This window comes from Myodes glareolus, chromosome 6 (genome assembly GCF_982192425.1).
Source record: "Myodes glareolus chromosome 6, mMyoGla1.1, whole genome shotgun sequence".
NCBI lineage: Eukaryota > Metazoa > Chordata > Mammalia > Rodentia > Cricetidae > Myodes > Myodes glareolus.
In genome coordinates, this window is record NC_142031.1 from 105,549,908 (window position 1) to 105,567,091 (window position 17,184).

Genomic DNA, 17,184 nt, shown 5'->3' on the forward strand with positions numbered 1-17,184 from the left:
CCTTTCTAGAATCTCACCTGTATCCTGATCTGTAGACATGCACTGAGTACATTCCTCCATTCAATACAAACGGAGGAGAGAGTGTCCAAAAGTAGAAGCATGGCAGAGAGGTGACCATATGAAAAAAAACAAAACAAATCAAAAACCAAGGGCTCCAAAGTGCTTCACCAATCAGCCCCCTGCCAGCCTGAAGCATTCACAAAACAGGATGTGAACACAGCCTTTAGCCTAGCTCCATCTCCGAGTGCAGGAAAAGGTCCTCCTCCTACAGGCTCGGCACAGACATGTCCCTCACTACACAGAGGCAGGTAGACCCTCGGGGATCTCAGGACAGATACCCTACCACCCGTGAATCTCCCCTGATGGCGTAAAGCAGGAGGAACCACCTCTGACTCCTGGTCACACCACACACACTTGTTGAGGGACTGGTCAGGAGACCTGGCTCGAGGCCGGCTCCAGCATGTCCTGTCTTTAATTTGTGTGTTCAGATTTTGGCTTGCATCCAGACTGGGGCCTTTGCCTGTTCTCTCCAAGGTCGGTGAGGAGCAGGAGTCCTAGGTCCCCCTGCCTGGGAATGGGACCTGCTCCAGCCTCAGCTGCCCACCATACCAAAGGCATCCCAGGACCTCCACAACAAACCTAGAGCTACCTGCTATCCCTGGCCACCAAAAGGATCAGTCACGGTAACCTATCCTCTTTCCATGCCCAGAAGCCACCCTCCAGCCTCCAGCTTGACCTTCAGAATGGCCTACCTCAGTCCAACTGCAGTCCCCCCCCAACCCCCATGCTCTGTGTGGGCTCTAAACTCCCACATACCCCCACAGAAATGCACCTGAGCTACCACAGAAAAATGGCAACAGAGGCCTGTTTCTCTTTTTGTTTGGGGAGTGAGGGATTATGGGACATATAGCTTGAAGTAAAGAAAAGTAGCCACACACACACACACACACACCAGTCCCGAAATGGGTTGAAGAATTACCAAAATCCACTCTCAGGCCAAGATGTTCCAGAAGGCTCTGAGTTCCTTCTAGAATTGATGCCCCACTCCGTAGCAGCAAATGAAATGCCATCACCATCCCCTTCCTGCGAGCTTCCTCCTAAAGATCTAGTTCTATGTTCTGGTGCCTGGTCCCTCCGACCCCCAAACCTGCCACGCTCTTGCTGATGATACGGTCCTGCTCCCAGCAACTAACTACTGCGGGCCTTTAAAATAGTCAGCAGGGGTCTCAGGAGGGCCCACTCCAGCAGCGATTTTCTCCCATAGGCCCTGCAGGGCGTTTCCTTGTTAGACCACCAAAGCCCAAGCATCTCTCATTCGACCTCTCTGCGCCGCGGGAAAAACTGGAGGACTATCCTTTTTTAAACAATCCTAAAGGTTATCACCCTTGGGGAACAAACTGAACTGGTTCCTACCCTACCTCTATCCCCAGTACATAGATTGCCTACCCCTCAGACACCCCGCAGACGGTGGAACGGAGTCCCCCAAAGGACCCTCCAGTGCCTCGCTTCCAAATCCGCCTAGGCGCTTTGGTCCGCCCTAGAGACAGGGAAATAGATCTCTTGGGATCCCTCTGGCAGCAGTGTCATTCCTGCCCCTGAATGTCCTTTTCTGGCACCAGAAAAGACTGCGAGTGCTAGGCCGATCATCACTGAGTGATCTAAAGGAATGGTGGCCTCACGCCACCGTCCCAGACACTTAGATGGGGCAGAAAGAAGCGTAGGCTGCCTACAACAGCGAGAGAGACTGGGCTCCAGCGTTGTGCCCGGTGCTGGCCCTCGCCGGCTCTGGGTCGGCGGAGCACGCAGCTCCAAGAGACCTCTGGGCTGGAGGAAGGGGTCCTAGGGCCCCGCCAGAGAAGGGTCTGGAACTGGACGCGTGCTGCGGGGCGGAGGGACGGGCCGGGGGTGGCTCTTACCTGCTGGTCCCAGGGTCGTGCGGGCTGCAGGGTGCCGGAATGGAAGGTGCAGGAGGGCGTGCAGCCCGCGAATCCGTGCCCGCCGGAGCTGCACTGGCTGGAGCGAGTCAGCCGCGGAGCGCGCGCTGAGCCTGGTCTCTGAGTGCTTGTGGCCGCGGGCAGCTGGGTCTGTGTGTTCCTGCGCCGTGGCGTGTGCGTATGTGCACACGGGGACCACGCTGGTCCAGAGCGGACGCCAGTCACCGCCGGGGATGGGAGCCGGGAGCCCCTCGTCTGCTTTCGCCCTCCCCGCTCCGCGCGGCCAGCTCTGTCCTGCGGGAGAGGCGCCGCCTCTGCTGCGCAGCCAGGCCCGGGGCTGAGGGAGGCGACAGACCACCGCCTCCCCAGAGGACCGAGCCGGCTGGGGGGTGGGGTGCAGGCCAATGAGCGCCTGGGGGCGGGGTTAGACCGCGGACAGAGATGGGGAGCGCGATGAGGACCACCGCACTGACACAGCCGGAGCTGCGGCAGAGACCCAGGGCGCGGAGGCGGAGGTAACAGCCCCCCTTTCCCAGTTTTGTCGCAGAACTTCCGGGCTGAGTTGAGCCTTCCTCTGGACTCTCCACCTTTCTGTCCAACCGCAAAACATCCAAGAGAGAAAGCCCTCTCCCTTCCCTCACTGTGTTCCAAACCTCCTCTGGCAACCTTGCCCCTTGACCAAGTCCCAGGCCCTCTTTGGGCCTTTCTCTGTCAACAATTCAGGTCTGCAAGGGTTGGATTGCAAGTGCCTATCTGGATGTCCTCAAATGTGACACTCTGGAGAACACCTCTATAGCCAGTATAGGAATGATGGTGCTTATAGGAGAGCTCTTAAAATAAATGAGACTGCCCTGGCAGCTCCGTGAGTTTGGGCATGTGGCCTGACATTTCTGACTTCACCTGCACTATAGAATCGTCGTTCCTGTTTCTGTAGTCTTGAGAACAGCGTTAAGTAAAGACAGTCTGTATGCCAGTAGTAGACTTGTACTAGCCTTTTATAATCGCTGCTGCTGAACGAATCACTATTGTTCTCGGTGACATGGTCCACTCAGCCTTCTCCTGGTACAATTTGGTAAGTGGAGGCTTAATGAGTAGAACTCAGCAGGTTAAGGTCTCATAGCCACTGTTCTGCCAAGCCCGGTTGGTTGTAACTGTCCCCAGTCAGAGCTTCCTGTGAGTTCTCTGCATCTCCATCATTCAGCTCTCAAACAGATCTGTCATTGCCCATTCAAGTAGGTTCTGGGCCACCCTCCCGATAGGTCCAGTCACTGGGGTACAGAGTACCTTCTGAGGGATCCCCAAGGAGGAAGAGGAAAGGAGAAAGGACTTGAGTCTCTCTTTGGCAAGGTTAGTCAAGCAGAAGATAAAAGGTCTGGGAGGTAAGAGAATCACAGTGTAGATGGGAGCCATACAGAATCCTAACACATGAGACCTGACCATTTTACACCCCATTTCACAAATGAAAATAATAAAGCTCAGAATAAAGGAGCAACCTAGTGTTTCAGAAAGATGTGTGTATGAAATCCCCTATATGCAGAGATATCCATGATTCCCCCCTTGTAGCCCAGAAAGCCCTGGCCTGCCTGCTTCACCTCACTGTTGACTGGTACTGGCTTGTGATCCTTTCAGGCCATGTTCCAGAGGAAGAGAAGAGCAGATTACCATCCTTCTCTATCAGGAGTGGCCAGGGCCCTTCTAGAAAGAACACAGCCAGCACTAAGCAAGTGTCATCCAGACTACCCTCTGGAAAGCATTGCATCTCTTTCTAGTCTGTTTTCCCAAGCTGGGGGTCAGCTTCTCTACTCAGCCTCCAGCCCCGATGTAGGACCAATCAAATGAGATGTCACCTAGGAAAGTATTCTGTAAACTGGCTGTTGGGAGCCTCTAGGTCGGAAACGAAGCATGAAATGAAGGACACTGGCACTAGGGATATATGGAATGGGGAGGTGGGATCACCTACAGTAGACATGGTGACAGTCAGAGTCCCCTGTGGGAGTCCTGCCACTCTGAAGGTGTGCATCCAGTTCTTGGTTTATTACATGTCCTTGGTTCTTCACGTCTGCGTCTGGGAACCAAAACCCTGCTCGCTGTTCTTTGTTACCTGGTGCACAATGTGGTGTCTGAGAAGGTGGTCATGGCATGTATCTCTGTTCAGCCAGCCAGCCATGTAGAAGGAAGTGAGATGCACACGCACGAGCCATGGCGTGCATCTTCCTCTGTACACACTCACACACACACCATTGTGTCTGAAAAGGGAGCCATGGCGTGCATCTTCCTCTGTATACACACACACACACACACACACACACACAGAGAGAGAGAGAGAGAGAGAGAGAGAGAGAGAGAGAGAGAGAGAGAGCGTGCATCTACCTCTGTCCAGGCAGCCAGCCATGTAGAAGGAAGTGAGATGCACACGCGCGCACACACGTGCACACATCATCGTGTTTGAAAAGGTAGCCATGGCATGCATCTTCCTCTGTACACACACACACACACACACAGAGAGAGAGAGAGAGAGAGAGAGAGAGAGAGAGAGAGAGAGAGCATGCATCTACCTCTGTCCAGGCAACCAACCATGTAGAAGGAAGTAAAATGCACATACACACATGCATACACACACACATACACATAGCCTATGGCCTGAAGGTGAGTTCCTGGCAGAACCGACTGGGCAGTCAGGTCCTACTTGCACCCAGCCTAGAAAGACCTGATAAGGGCAAAGAGGGGATGGAAAACCATGACACACCTGCAGCTAGATACGTCTGAAGTCATCCAGAAGTGGTGCTTCTTCTTAGTTGATTCGCTTCCCAGGGGCAAAAAGATGATTTTCTTAGCAGATCAAACACCATACCCCAGCAGAGGAGTGTCGTGTGACTACCCCCTCCACTATCCTGTAAGTCCAGGATGAGTTTCTGTGTCCTATGCTACTCTCGGCCTGTCACAGGCATTTGTCTCTGGGCCTCTTCACAAATATGATCCCTTGCGTAATAACTTCACCTAATTCTGGTCACCTAAACTGAGCACCCTCAAGAAGAGAGCCAGGATCTCTCATTATCTCTACCCTTATTCACTCAAAATGTCAGCTTCAGGTCAAGTTCTAACCTTGACTTTCTGTGCTTGGCAGCCCACCACCTACATCATTGCTGCCAGGCTCTGAAATGTATTTAGGGGACGCTAAAGAAGCACCGTGGCAGTGTTATTCCAGAGTCCGTTTGAGCTGCCTTCCCTCCCAGAGCAGGAAAATGACGGGCCTCCACTCCCACTGTTCCCTACCCTGAGGAGCTCACTGCCTCATCCCTCTCCACAAGCCAGCCAGCCAGCTGGGCAGGCAGCATCTGAAAAATACGGGTTTTAATTCAATTTCCTGAGATGAGGGATTGAGGGAGATGGATGCCAGGCCACCCTACCCAGCATTCATCTCTCCTGAGAAGCCGTTCCTTCCGTGACTCTAGCCCAGGCCTGGCACCACTCAGACAGAAGCTGCACCTCCCAGAACACAGGTGTCTCGTGGTGGAGAGCTAGCATTTCTGGTGCGCTCTCCCTTTGGAGACCCCAGGTTGCTCTGGATTCCTGGCACTTTCTGGTGGAGAAATGACCCTTCTTAACTCTTCTCCACAGAATCTCTTCAGAAGCTTTGAAAGAAACACCCCTGCCCAGGGCCTCCCCACCGCAGATAATTAGATAATGGGTCTGTGGAGAGGCTTGGGCAGGAGTGTTTTTTGAAAGCTCCCTAGGGTCTTTTAACCTCCAACCAGAGTGCTCGGGAGCACTGTGAGAAGCCCTCCCCACGCCTGTGTGCCAGCCTATCAAGGTGGTCTACTCGGTACCACCAGAACAGGGACCTCAAAGACCTGGTCCCCAGACCTTTGGATACCCTAAAAAAACCAAGGAAATGTATGTTAGTTTTCTGTCTAGAACTGTGCTATGCAGACTGTGGTCCTGTGGTATTTGAAAGCCCTTGAGATATCTCGGCAGCTACCTGGAGTCAAGGAGGACAGAAGGTCATCTTCAGAGGCCCCTGGCACCCCTCACTAGGCTTAAGTTCTCTCTGCACCCCTCCCATCCATTCCAGGGCCCAGCAGTGGATACAGATGAGTGAGGCAAGGACTGTTTGGAATTAGGGGCAGGTGGGATTCAGGGGCAAGAGATTTGGAGCTCTCACTCCCAAGGCTCAGAATTAGAAAGGATGCTTCAGTTCCAGGATGTTACAGTTGCTGGCAGAGCAGGTCTCAGAGCTACCAGCCCTGTGTCTCCCCAGCTCTTGGATAACAACATATGCGCCTAGGAAGTTGGAAAGTGTGGGTGTCGGGGTGGACTAGATGAGAGAGATAATTCTTTGAAGCCCAGAGGAAAAGCAACAGACCTGTGTGTAGATATTCAGCTCTTTGCACTGTGTATATAGATATGCAAATACACTGCCCTGCCCAGATGTGCACAGGCGAATATACATACTCATTGCATCTTCTGGTACAGGATGCATCCCCAGGGGTGTGGTCACAGACGAGCCAGTGGGTGGTCCCACACACAGATTCGTGCTGTGAATATGCTGCTTCTCCTCTGGGATAGAGATATTCCCTCCTGAGGGATCTCAGGCAGACAGCAGGGCCTGTCTGCCGAGGCATAGCTTCATCACTCTTAGGCAATTCTTGTCAGAGAGTGAGTGACATTTCCCATTCACCTTCTGTAGTGCCTTCCCCAGGGAGTCAGCTGGTTACTCATGGGAACCAAGTGTTCTGAGAGCCCATAGTTGGTAGAGAATGAAATATTTCTAGTCTCACACCATCTCCTCTCTCTCCATAGGATTCTTTTCTTATCCTTCCTTCCCCTGCTGTTTTCTTCATGCCTGGAGTTTGGGCATAGCCTCTTCAGTTGTAGAAAGAACCCTTCCAGTGTGGACTACAAAACGACCACATATGTATGTAAAGGCCATTTTGCACACACCCCACCCCTAGCTGGGCGCAGGTCTGCTATCTCTGGCCTGCTCTAGGTTCCGTCATGGTGTGGTTGTGCATTGCCTCTGTCTGCTCCCTCCTTGCCAATACCAGAGTCAAAACCAGTTTCTACTTGCCGTTCCTGCAGCTTCTTAGAGTCTGTCTTGACTGCTTTAAAAATGACAGTATGCCCCAGCCCCACACCAGCCCTGGCTCTAATAAAGGACCTCGGCAGGCAGGCACAGAGGTGTGGAAATTGCAGATAATTCATGTGGGAGGAGGCAGCCTGCATGAGGTATGAATACAGCCGTTCCCAGAAAAAGCTGTTCAGAATAATGGAAGGCCTATGACAGCCTTAGACCTGAGTTGGTGTCATGCAAATGATGCTGATAATTATATTAAAAGTAGGGCAAATAGAAGGTTATTTGATGACCAACTTTGGGAACAGTTTGGCAGACGTTAAACTAATTCTTTGCTGTGTGGCAGATGGAAGAACTATCTGCAAGAAATTCATAAGGTGCCTGGGCCCTAGACCTGAGCTTGCACGACCTAAGGCCTTGGAAATATTCAAGGCAGTGTCTATATAGTTTAGATTTTCTAGTGCTGTGCAAAGCGTTACTGTAAACGTAGTAACTTGAGATAATATACCTGGCTAGCTGGCTTATGTCACAAGTTCCATGCATTCAGAGACTGGACAGGGAGTTCTATTCAGTATGTTATAAGGCTGCAATCAAAAAGAGACCAGGTCCAGGAGCTCGGTGGAGACCTGGGGTCTTATCCCAAGGTGTTTGCAGAATTCAGTTTCTTGGGGCTGTCGTACTTGGGCCTTAGCTTTGAAAGGTCAGTCACCATGTGCTTCAGAGAGACCTGTCCTAGCACTGTTACCCTCAGAGCTGTTTGGCCTCTCTGTCTTTGATCTCTCTTTCCAAAGGCTCATCTGCTTGGCTCAGACTCTTTCAGAGTAAGTTCCCTGGTCCTAAATTTAAAAGCAACTCGATGGGGACAGACAGCAAGATCCCTTCCCCTTTGCCTCAGATGAGCGCCAATCAAGAAAACAAGATCACACCATACTTACAAGTCCTGTCCACATTCAAGAGGGTGAGATTATGTGCTATTTCACAGCAGGGGCAGGAACTGTGGGTACTTCCAAATCCAACCTACTGCAGTTCCCATCTTATGGAGCCTGGAGTGTGAGGGCGGGGCTGGGGCTCTGCAGTCCCCTACAGCAGCTCCCTGAAGTCAGTGCCTGGACCTGTCTGGCTGTGCCTCCAGTGTTTGGTATCACTTCCCTGCTGATTACAAACGAGTGGCTAACCCCTGTCTCCATTGTACTTTGATGAGGAGTCTGAAGGCCAGGACAGAAAAATAGCAGCATTGACCTGTCCAGAGCCACAGTTGCTAAGGCCGAAGCAATGTCTGCAGCTCTGTCCATGGAGCCTTATAAGCCAGGCTCTGTGCTGTCTCCCATCTTAGGAGCTCGTCAGACTGTATTGAATAGGGCCATGGTGATCATGTGTATGCAGGTAAAGAAACCAAGTCTCAGAGAGACCAAGTCACTTATCCAAAGATGCTGCCAGCCCACTCAGTTCAATCCTAATGTCACCGACGCTGCTTCTCTGTAACAGGGGACAGCTGTGTAAGGAGAGCACAAGATGCTCAGCTATTTCCCTCACTCCTGCCTTTCTGTCCAGGTTCCTGGGGGAAATCAGTCCTGGATCTGTCTCACCCTGGGATGATGGCCGGAGGGAGAGGTGTTCTCAATTATTCCTAATTAGGCTGGCTGGAGATCTCTGTCACCAGGCTGTCTCTCTGGCTGCTACTTTGTGTTTTGAGGACACCTCTACAGAATGGGGGACCTCATCTGCAGTGGTCTGGAAGGAAAGGTCACAGAGGAATATTGTTGTCTGGGATGGACAGAGACATACCCTCGTCACGCTAGCTCTTAGATATTGCTGCTTCTAACAGCGCCCCAGAGGGAAGCTTCCCTCCAGCCCCCAGGCTACCTCCACCATCTTTACTGTTAGAAGGAGCCGCCAACCCACTTTCTGAAGGACACAGCTATCCAGAACTTTCTCCAGATCTCCACATGCATCACCCTTCCTCTTCCTCGGTCTTTGTTCACAGGTCCCTACCACTATGACCCCTGTCATCTCCTCCTGTTTAACTGAAGCAAGTAGTACTAACAAGGCAGAGACTTCATCATCGACCTTCAGGTTTAAACTGTCAGTCCTACAAGGTCATTTAACTTTCTATGCCTCTGTTTTCTTACCCAGAAAGCCAAGCTAAATAACAGCATTGAATATTTGAGGCTGTTGTGAAAAATATCTAAATATGTGTGCTTTTCTATATACACATAATACATCTGTCTTGGAGTGATGCTTAGCATTGGGTAAATACAAGAGAGCCATGTTTCCCTTGCCTGCTCGTTTTCATTTTTAACATTGTTGCTCGTTTTCATTATTAACATTGTTGCTCGTTTTCATTTTTAACATTGCTTTCGTCGATTTGTTTGCTTTAGTTTTCGTTGTTGTCGCTGCTGTTTGCTTTTGACAGGCTCTCCTTACTTAGCCCAGGATAGACCTGGGATCCCCTCCTTCTCAGCAATGCTAGGGTTAATGCACTGACCCACCAGGCTCGCCCTTTTCTTCCACAGCCCTCTCTGTGCACACACGACAAACCACCTGCCTCTTCCTATAAGACGTGTCTCCGCTAGGCCATCACAGACTGGCTGAGGACCAAGTCCTTCTTTACTCGTTGCTCCAGCCCCGGTTTGGACAGCTGGATACTGCTGAGCTGGAGACGGTCTCCGGTCTTTTCTCTGCACACTCAGAAACTGCGGTTTCAAGAGATCAAAGGAAGCTTCAGCTTCCAGCATCTCTTAGCTGTGCCCCCCCGACCCACAGCCGCAGACCCTACTTTCAGATCACTCCTCTCCAACACACTCACCAAGCACTGGAGTCCAGCCCACCAAGCTGAGACCTCCTGTCCTACAATCCTGGAGTTTGGGGCTTTCTAGAATAGATCACGTGACTCGGAGATTCCATAATGAAACTCTACCAGAGTATCACTGATAGGAGGCAGGACTCTTGGAAAGGAAACCTAGACTTTCAGAAGAAACTCGGAACTGGAACATGGGAGGATCTGGATAGGCCAGCTGGCTCCCTGTCGGTGTCAAAAAAAAAAAAAAAAAAAAAAAAGCAAGTGGCGCTTGTGTGTGCTCTGAGCTTAGGGCTCGGCTAGTGGACAGAATGGTGGGAAAGGGCTCTCCTGTGAGGGTTGCTAGGCACTAGCAGCGCTGGGGGTGGGGACAAAGAGCTGCCTGGCCCAGTCAGCAGAGCCAACACTGCATCCTAATCAGGCCACTGGGGGAGGGATGTGGGCATGGCTGGTCTTAATCCCATTACAGCTGCTCATCCAGCTGCCAGGGCTGGCGGAACCCCAGACCCCAGCGCTGCCCTCTCCTTCTCCGATCAGGACATTCTGCAAAGTCAGTCTACAGAGGACCTTAGGCTTTCTGTCTCACTCTGAAATCCCAAGCGCTAAGAAGAATGTGGCTGTGCCTTGAGCACCGGGGAAACAGAGGCAAGGTTAGTGACACCAGGAGCCTGGAGGGTAGAAGGACTGAGCCAGGAAAGAGGCTGGGAGTGTATAAGAAGCACCAAGTATGAGACCTCACTAGGCTCAAGCCAGTCAGTACTGCAGCACAGCCAGGCCTCCCCTTAACCCTTTCTTAGACTGGCCTCCCTCTAATCTCGGCTTCAGAGAAAGCCTTGGATCAGGCCACAAAATGGCCTAACATCTTCATTCAGGACAGAGCCCTGACCCTACTTGGAGTCTCCCAGCATGCTTCAGGGGGCTCCTCTGAATCTCACCCATCTCCATAGAACTCTCTCTGAAGACAGGACTCTTCCTAAAGAACTGCTTGTTCCTGAGCCCTACTGACTTCTAGAAACTCGCAGCTGCAGAGCCCTAGCCCATACTCCCTCCCCCTGCTCCTCAAAGTGGACTCATCCTACTGTGGACAGTGTGTATGCGTGTGTGTGCGCGTGTGTGCGTGTGTGCGTGTGTGTGTGTGTGTGTGTGTGTGTGTGTGTGTGTCTGATTCCAGAAGTAGCTTTGTGTCCAGGTCCCTTCCAGACTCTGTTCACAAAAAGAGTCTAAAAGGAGGTCAGTGGGTAGATGCTAGTCCACCCAGAGTCAAGACATAGACGATTGGGGACAGAGGCATCCTTGTTGGAGGTGAAGGTACAGAGTGGTGATAGAATTGGTGAGTGAGGATGTAGGTAACCACTCTATAGGAATCAAAGTCGTGAGTGAACGTGTGTTGTTGACATGATCACAGCCATGACAAGGACCCTACTCTCAGACCCTTTGGAAAGTAGCAAATTCTCTTTCCCCTGCTGGGGCGAGACTCGGGGCCAAGAGAGAAATGGTAAATCCTTCCCTTCTGGTCCATGAGTAGACAGTGTGCTCAGAAAATATCCACTGTAGATTTCTCTGCACAGATTTTACAGCCAGAGCACTGCTCCCCTACAGAGACTGTCCTACCGAGATTAGCTACACCTGCCTCCTTGAACCAGCTGCTTGCCATAAACCCTGCCTCCTTGTTAGCGTGTGTGGAATAACCTATTCTCCTGTTCAGCTGAATGCAATGCCTCTGCCTCTGTGTCAATTCTGTATAATAATCATGCAAGATTCTGGGGCAGTGAGCTTTCTCCATTTGGGAGTGCAGACAACCCAACTCCAGTTTGTGTGTCTGTGTTTTCTTCATTCCTTCAATGCCCCGGGTCAAGGCCATTCCTAGAAGCCATGCCGGGACCCAACTCAGCACCACCTGGTGTTGGGAACGGGATACTGACCCTGATAATTTTGGAGGCAGATATGGATGACCTTCCTGAACGGATCGTGCAGTTCACACTTCTCATGCAGGCTCCTTGGTAGTCTTTCTTGCCCTACTTGAGCCCAGAGAATGCCTAGGAGGAATTCTGATCTCTCGCCATTACCAAGGTAGGGGGAAGTTGTCCTCTTCTTTTCGATAAGGCTGCAGTGGAGGGTTTAAGACCTCCTCCTCGGGCCCTTGACTAACATGCCCACTCCCACAAGCTCAGGGATTCCTGTCTAGAAAGGAAAAGAAGCCCGAAAGACCCCCAGCTCCCCAACTGTTCAGCAGGAGGAATAAGAAAGGAGTGGCATGGCCAGCCTCATGTGGCCCATGTGGCCACATTGTGTGCGGTCATAAGGAAAACCTTCATCACAGCCAGCCTCCCATGTTTCTAGCAAGAATCACTGTCTCTGCATGACAGGTGAGATGCGGGTGACAGTGGCCTCATGGGTGGCGGCAAAGAGACTTTCCTGCTAAGCCGAGTCCCTGCTGCCAACCATGGTGTTTCAGCCCTGTCACCTGCATTCACTTCTCAGCAAGGACAACAGGGAGGTCTGTGGTTGAGATCTTCTATTGTCAGGCTGCCCTAGCCAATATCCAGTGAGTCTCTGGTTCTAAATCCCGGTAGTCATGGCTAGTCACTGGGAAACTTAAAACACCCGCCAACATTTCCATCATGGCTTCCCTCTGCTCACTGAGAACCACACAGAAGTCATCTCTACAGGACTTGCAAAGAGAGTCCTCCACCTTGTTTAAGCAGCATGATCCTACCACCCATCCCAGGAAAGGTAAAGACTCAGAAAGTAGGGACCTCAGAACAGCATTGAGGTCACCAGAGGTGGTGGGGTGAGAGTTTTCCCCTTCAAAGGTTGACGTAACACAGGAAGATTCAAATGACTGCATGTATTAGTCATATGCATTGTTCTGAGAAAAAAAAATCTGGGAAAGTTACAAGGGAGAAAGAATTTTCCTGGGTTTATGTTTCCCAGTGTATCCAGCCATGTCTGCTGTCTTTGCTTTTCCAGACTGTGATGAGGATGAACACCACAGTGTGAGGAGGAGTGAAGTCACTTACCTCCGGGGGGCCAGGAAGGGGAGAGAGGGAAGGAAAGATGGGGAAAGGGGATGGGGAAGTGGCTATGCTATGCACTCAGCGCATTAGCTGACTTCCTCCTTCCTCTCCTGTTCTCTCCAGGTCCCCACTAGTAGATGGTGCCACCCACAGTCAAGGTCATGCTCTCTCATGTGTCAAGCCCCTGGAAACTCCTCATTGTCACCCACGGCGCTGTGTTCAGCTAATCTCCTAGGTGTCTACCTCTCTAATCACGCTGACAATGAAGACTGTCACTTTCCATCTTCAGCGGTTTCTGCTTTTTTTTCCAGTCCCTAGTGCAGATAGAGAATCCAGCGTCCTTGGATCCAGGAAGGCTATTCCTCCAGAGGTCCAACCCCGCATGTGTAGCAACCCACATGATTGAGCCCAGTAACTTCTGGAACACTTCCCGGCCACATTTCCATGTCGAACACAAGAGCCTGCCATCTCCGTGCTTTCCAGGGCTCCTCCTCTACAAATGTACCTCTTTTACAATCTCGGGGAGTGGGGAGCCTGGGTGCCACTCCTTACAACTGCCACTCATAATTCGTGCAGCGAGCAGTGTGGGTGAGGACACTTGAAATGGTGGCACGGTGGCACACTTGAAATGGCAGTGATCCATTCCTCCTGGGCCTGTGGCCAAATGGGATGCACAGAATTGAAGCAATGACTAACCTCTTGGTGGAACCCAACTAGAATGTTGACATTGGGAAGGAGGGCACTCTGCTCTCACCCAGATGTCAGGGATGTGTCAAGAATTCGACTGCTCTTCGATTTAAAGGACAAGTTAAGGAATAGCTTGGAGTCCAGGGGTGGAGGGGCTCCACGGAGAAAACAAAAGCTACAACCACAGAGAAAAGGACCAGCAGGCACGGGCCCCACTGCAACCAGACACCAATGGGGTTGGACTGAATTTGAGCCACAGGGCCGGATCCCATGGCCAGAGGCCTTATCCTCAGAGCAGTGGGAAATGGTTAAAGAGAGTATCAGATCTCACTGGCATTTTGAAAGTATTGCCCAAGATGCCAGGAAGAAAGGAGGCTGGAGGGTGCAGAGAGCAGAGATAGAAGGCTGGCTGCGTCGGACAGAGCCTGTGGGAAGAATGACAGAGAGATGGAGAAACAGGAGACTATAAGGAACGTGGTCAACAGGACTCAGCAGCCAGGTGTGTGAGTGTGTGTGATTGAACTCGGGCCCCTAGGGATGTAAACAGCATCTAGGATATTCTTTTGAAGGGAGAAGCCTGGACGCACCATTTGCTCTCTCCTCCCCACTGACCGGGGCGGGAGTGTGATAGTGCAAACCAGGCTAACCTTGTGAGGAAGAGAAAACTGCTTCTTGAGAAGGCTCTGGCTTCCTTGTGAATTACTCGGACTTGTATGCTTCTCTTTCATTCCTACACCGCTGTTCATGGTTGCTACTAATGAAGCAAAGCTTCAGCATGACGGACTAGCCGGGAGGTATAGGGAGGTTGACGCTGGCAGAGCCTATGGGCTGACACCAGGCTGCACTATTGTCTACCTGGTGGACACGTTCACTGAGCAGGAGCCTGAAGGGGGAAACAGGCTTCGCGTGGATTATGAACTGGACTTGGGTCATGTGGGCTTGAGGCACCCTAAGAGAAGCCCAAGAAGAGACATCACAGGAGGAGGTGAGAAGCTCAGAAAAGAGGCTGAACTTGGAAGAGCAAGGCTGGTCTTAGAAATAAAGTCAGGGTTCTCCACCCTGGCAGCACAAGACTATGTCTGAATTCTGGTAAGCAGGCACAATGCAGATTTTGACAGAAGGGATTTGAGGCAAGGACTGGCACTGGGGCCTTCTTAACTCTGCATTCGATTCTCCCAGGCAGCTAAGGGTGGAACTTCTTGGGTGGATGGTGACTCTGGGAGTGGACAGATGGCTCAGGAAGGAAGCACAGAGTAAGGAGACTTGAACTCAGAACCTGGCCTCTCCAGTGCCTCCCACACATTCAGCTGCTACCTGGTGGTGAGAAAGTGTAATGACCCTTAGCCACTACCCTGTCAGCCCAGCTATGGTCATCGGGAACATGGCGGGGACATTAGATAGGACATACATTGTCCTCTCAGCTAGGGCTCTAGTCTGAAGATATCCACATTTTTTGCCTACACCCCCACTGTCCCCTAGCCTCTTAGGAACTTCTCTAGGCTTTACAGCTGACCTGGATATGGGCTACCAGGAAGTGGGCTCCACTGGCCTCCTTGGGAAGAAGCCGCTTGCCCAGCGCTTGCCTAGGGCCAGTCTGAGAGTTCTGTCATTGCAGCTGCTGGCCTGTCTGCAAGCACCAACCTATGCTGCAAGCTCACAGGCATTCAGGCTATTCTATCACTCTTTCCCCTGACAGCTAGCCTTGCGCTTTTGCTGATCCCATCTACAAATCAAGAGAACTATGGGTAACCCTACCAAGACAAGTGGTTGCTAGAGAAGCTAGCCTTTCAAAGCCCCATCCTGATGCACACTAATTCTTCTGCACCCCCTTCTTCTACTGATGATGTTCCCCAGGGTAGAGACTGGCCAAGCTAAACCCACTGAAGATTATTCTCCAAATACCTGAACTGCGGTCACTACCAAGAGCCTTAAGTTGAAGGGTCCTCCTAAGGCTGGCTAACACTTTGCCCCCACTGGGACATACTGACCCAACTCAAGGAACTTGAAGGAGAGTCTGTATCAGCCTTCAAGTGAGGTCTCAAACTAAGGCACCTGTGTCCCCTGTACTCCATCACCCCCCTCGTTGGGTCACCTACCAGAGTGAAGGCCAAAGGGGAAAGCCCACCCAGTCGAGAGAACGGGTGGGAAGAATGAACTTGGCCTGTCCCATGTTGAAGGAAGAGGTGGCTGAGGAGAATGGAGGCGATCCCCTCCGTAAGCTGGGGCCAGATGTGGTGACACCGTCAGTTCTAGAGAAGTGCCGGGACTTTCCTCTCAGTGAGATGGGAAGCCATGGCAGGAGTTCACGGTGACTGAGCAGGTCTGCCCTGGAGGAACCAGGCAGTAGAGGCTATTCACACTGCTGCTGGCCAGAGCCTGCACTGCAAGGCACACATGATACCTGAACATGCTACACGTGGCTGGTTCAAATGTGATGGAAATGTCAAATAAACGATGGATTCCAGACTTGGCACATGAGAAAGAAGGCAAAATCGCTCATTCGTATTTTATGCTGATAGAATTTTGAAATATTTTGAATGTAGCGGGCTGAATAAAACATACCATTAAAATTCCCTGTGTTTCTTTTTAATACAACTACTAGATGCTTTGAAATTGTATATATGGCTCCACTGTGCCTCCCATATGTTTCTATGGGGCAACAGGAAGTGGCCAAGGATAACCTTGATTAACAGGCCCCTACTTCTACGCACAAGCCTGTTTTACATGTACTACTTGATTTTCACAACCGCATAAGGTATATATCACTCTTATCTTTGATTTATTCACGAGGAAGCGGTGTCCCAGAGAGGCTAATTAACTCACCCAAAGCTGCACAGGCAGTAATCTCATAGCTGGTTGCAGAGTCTGGGTGATGAATCACTTCCTCTGGGAATGGGGGCCTGGCTGTGGTGGCAGTGGCGGGGAGGGGGAGGGGTGAGTCAGAACCTGCAGGGGCTCAGCGGGCATCAGTGAGGGACCAGCAGGCAAAGGGAAGCTTAAGGAAAGTCAAGGGATCCAAAAGGCACAGAAAGATCTAGGTGTGGCTAGCAACAAAGGGCACTGCCGTTTACAGGGCATGGAACATGCAGGTCGGGAAAAGAGGCTCAGGAGATCTGTGCAGGTCCATGGAGTCTAGATGGGCATTGTGGGCAAAGAGCCTAGGAGGGCAACGGGACCACCTAGAGAGTGCAGATATTGAGTGAAGGGCCTCTAAGTGGAGCCTGAAGCTTGGCAGGAAGGAAAGGCAAGGGGCTAGGAGAGGAGCTCAGAGGCAAGGACAGAGAAGCAAGGCAGGAGTGCATCCTGGGAGTGATGGTGGTGGTGATCATAGTTCACTTTCAGGCTCATTGGAAGCCTATGGAAATAAGGCAACCTTAGGGATGTGATACAGGACTCCCTCCAGCTAATCCATGCAGGCATCAAGCTCATCCTTGATCCCCAAGAACTAGATAGCACTTGTTCCTAAGAAAGGCTATGCCAAGTGGCCCCCGATAAGTAAGAGGAGGGCTCTTCAGTGTAGACAAGTGACCTAAGAAACTCCTTCATTTAATATCCAGTAAGTTAGTCCTTTTGTCTGACTAGAACATTTGTTCAAAGTTCTTACTTGCAGTTCCGCTGAACACACAGTTTCCTTGGAATACTGCTTATACATAAAGACTTTTTGGTTTGGCAAAATAC

The 17,184-nt window shown here is 51.3% G+C and overlaps 1 protein-coding gene and 1 long non-coding RNA gene across 8 annotated transcripts in view; one reads left to right on the plus strand and one right to left on the minus strand.

Annotated features, from left to right (window-relative positions):
- The window catches only part of Adcyap1r1 (ADCYAP receptor type I), a 53,609-nt gene extending 51,180 nt beyond the window's left edge, over positions 1-2,429 (minus strand). For 2 of the 7 annotated variants that reach the window (XM_085691049.2, XM_085691046.2), the window contains exon 1: positions 1,917-2,429. The gene's annotated coding sequence lies outside the window, so the exon portion shown is untranslated. The remainder of the gene's footprint in view (positions 1-1,916) is intronic. The other 5 variants (XM_085691045.2, XM_085691047.2, XM_085691048.2 and 2 more) reach the window with 5 other exon arrangements.
- Positions 2,377-16,079, plus strand: LOC148121937 (uncharacterized). The gene is made up of 2 exons (XR_015738179.1): positions 2,377-2,449; positions 12,943-16,079. It is a non-coding gene; the product is annotated as an uncharacterized LOC148121937 (long non-coding RNA).
- The last annotated feature ends 1,105 nt before the right edge of the window (positions 16,080-17,184 follow it).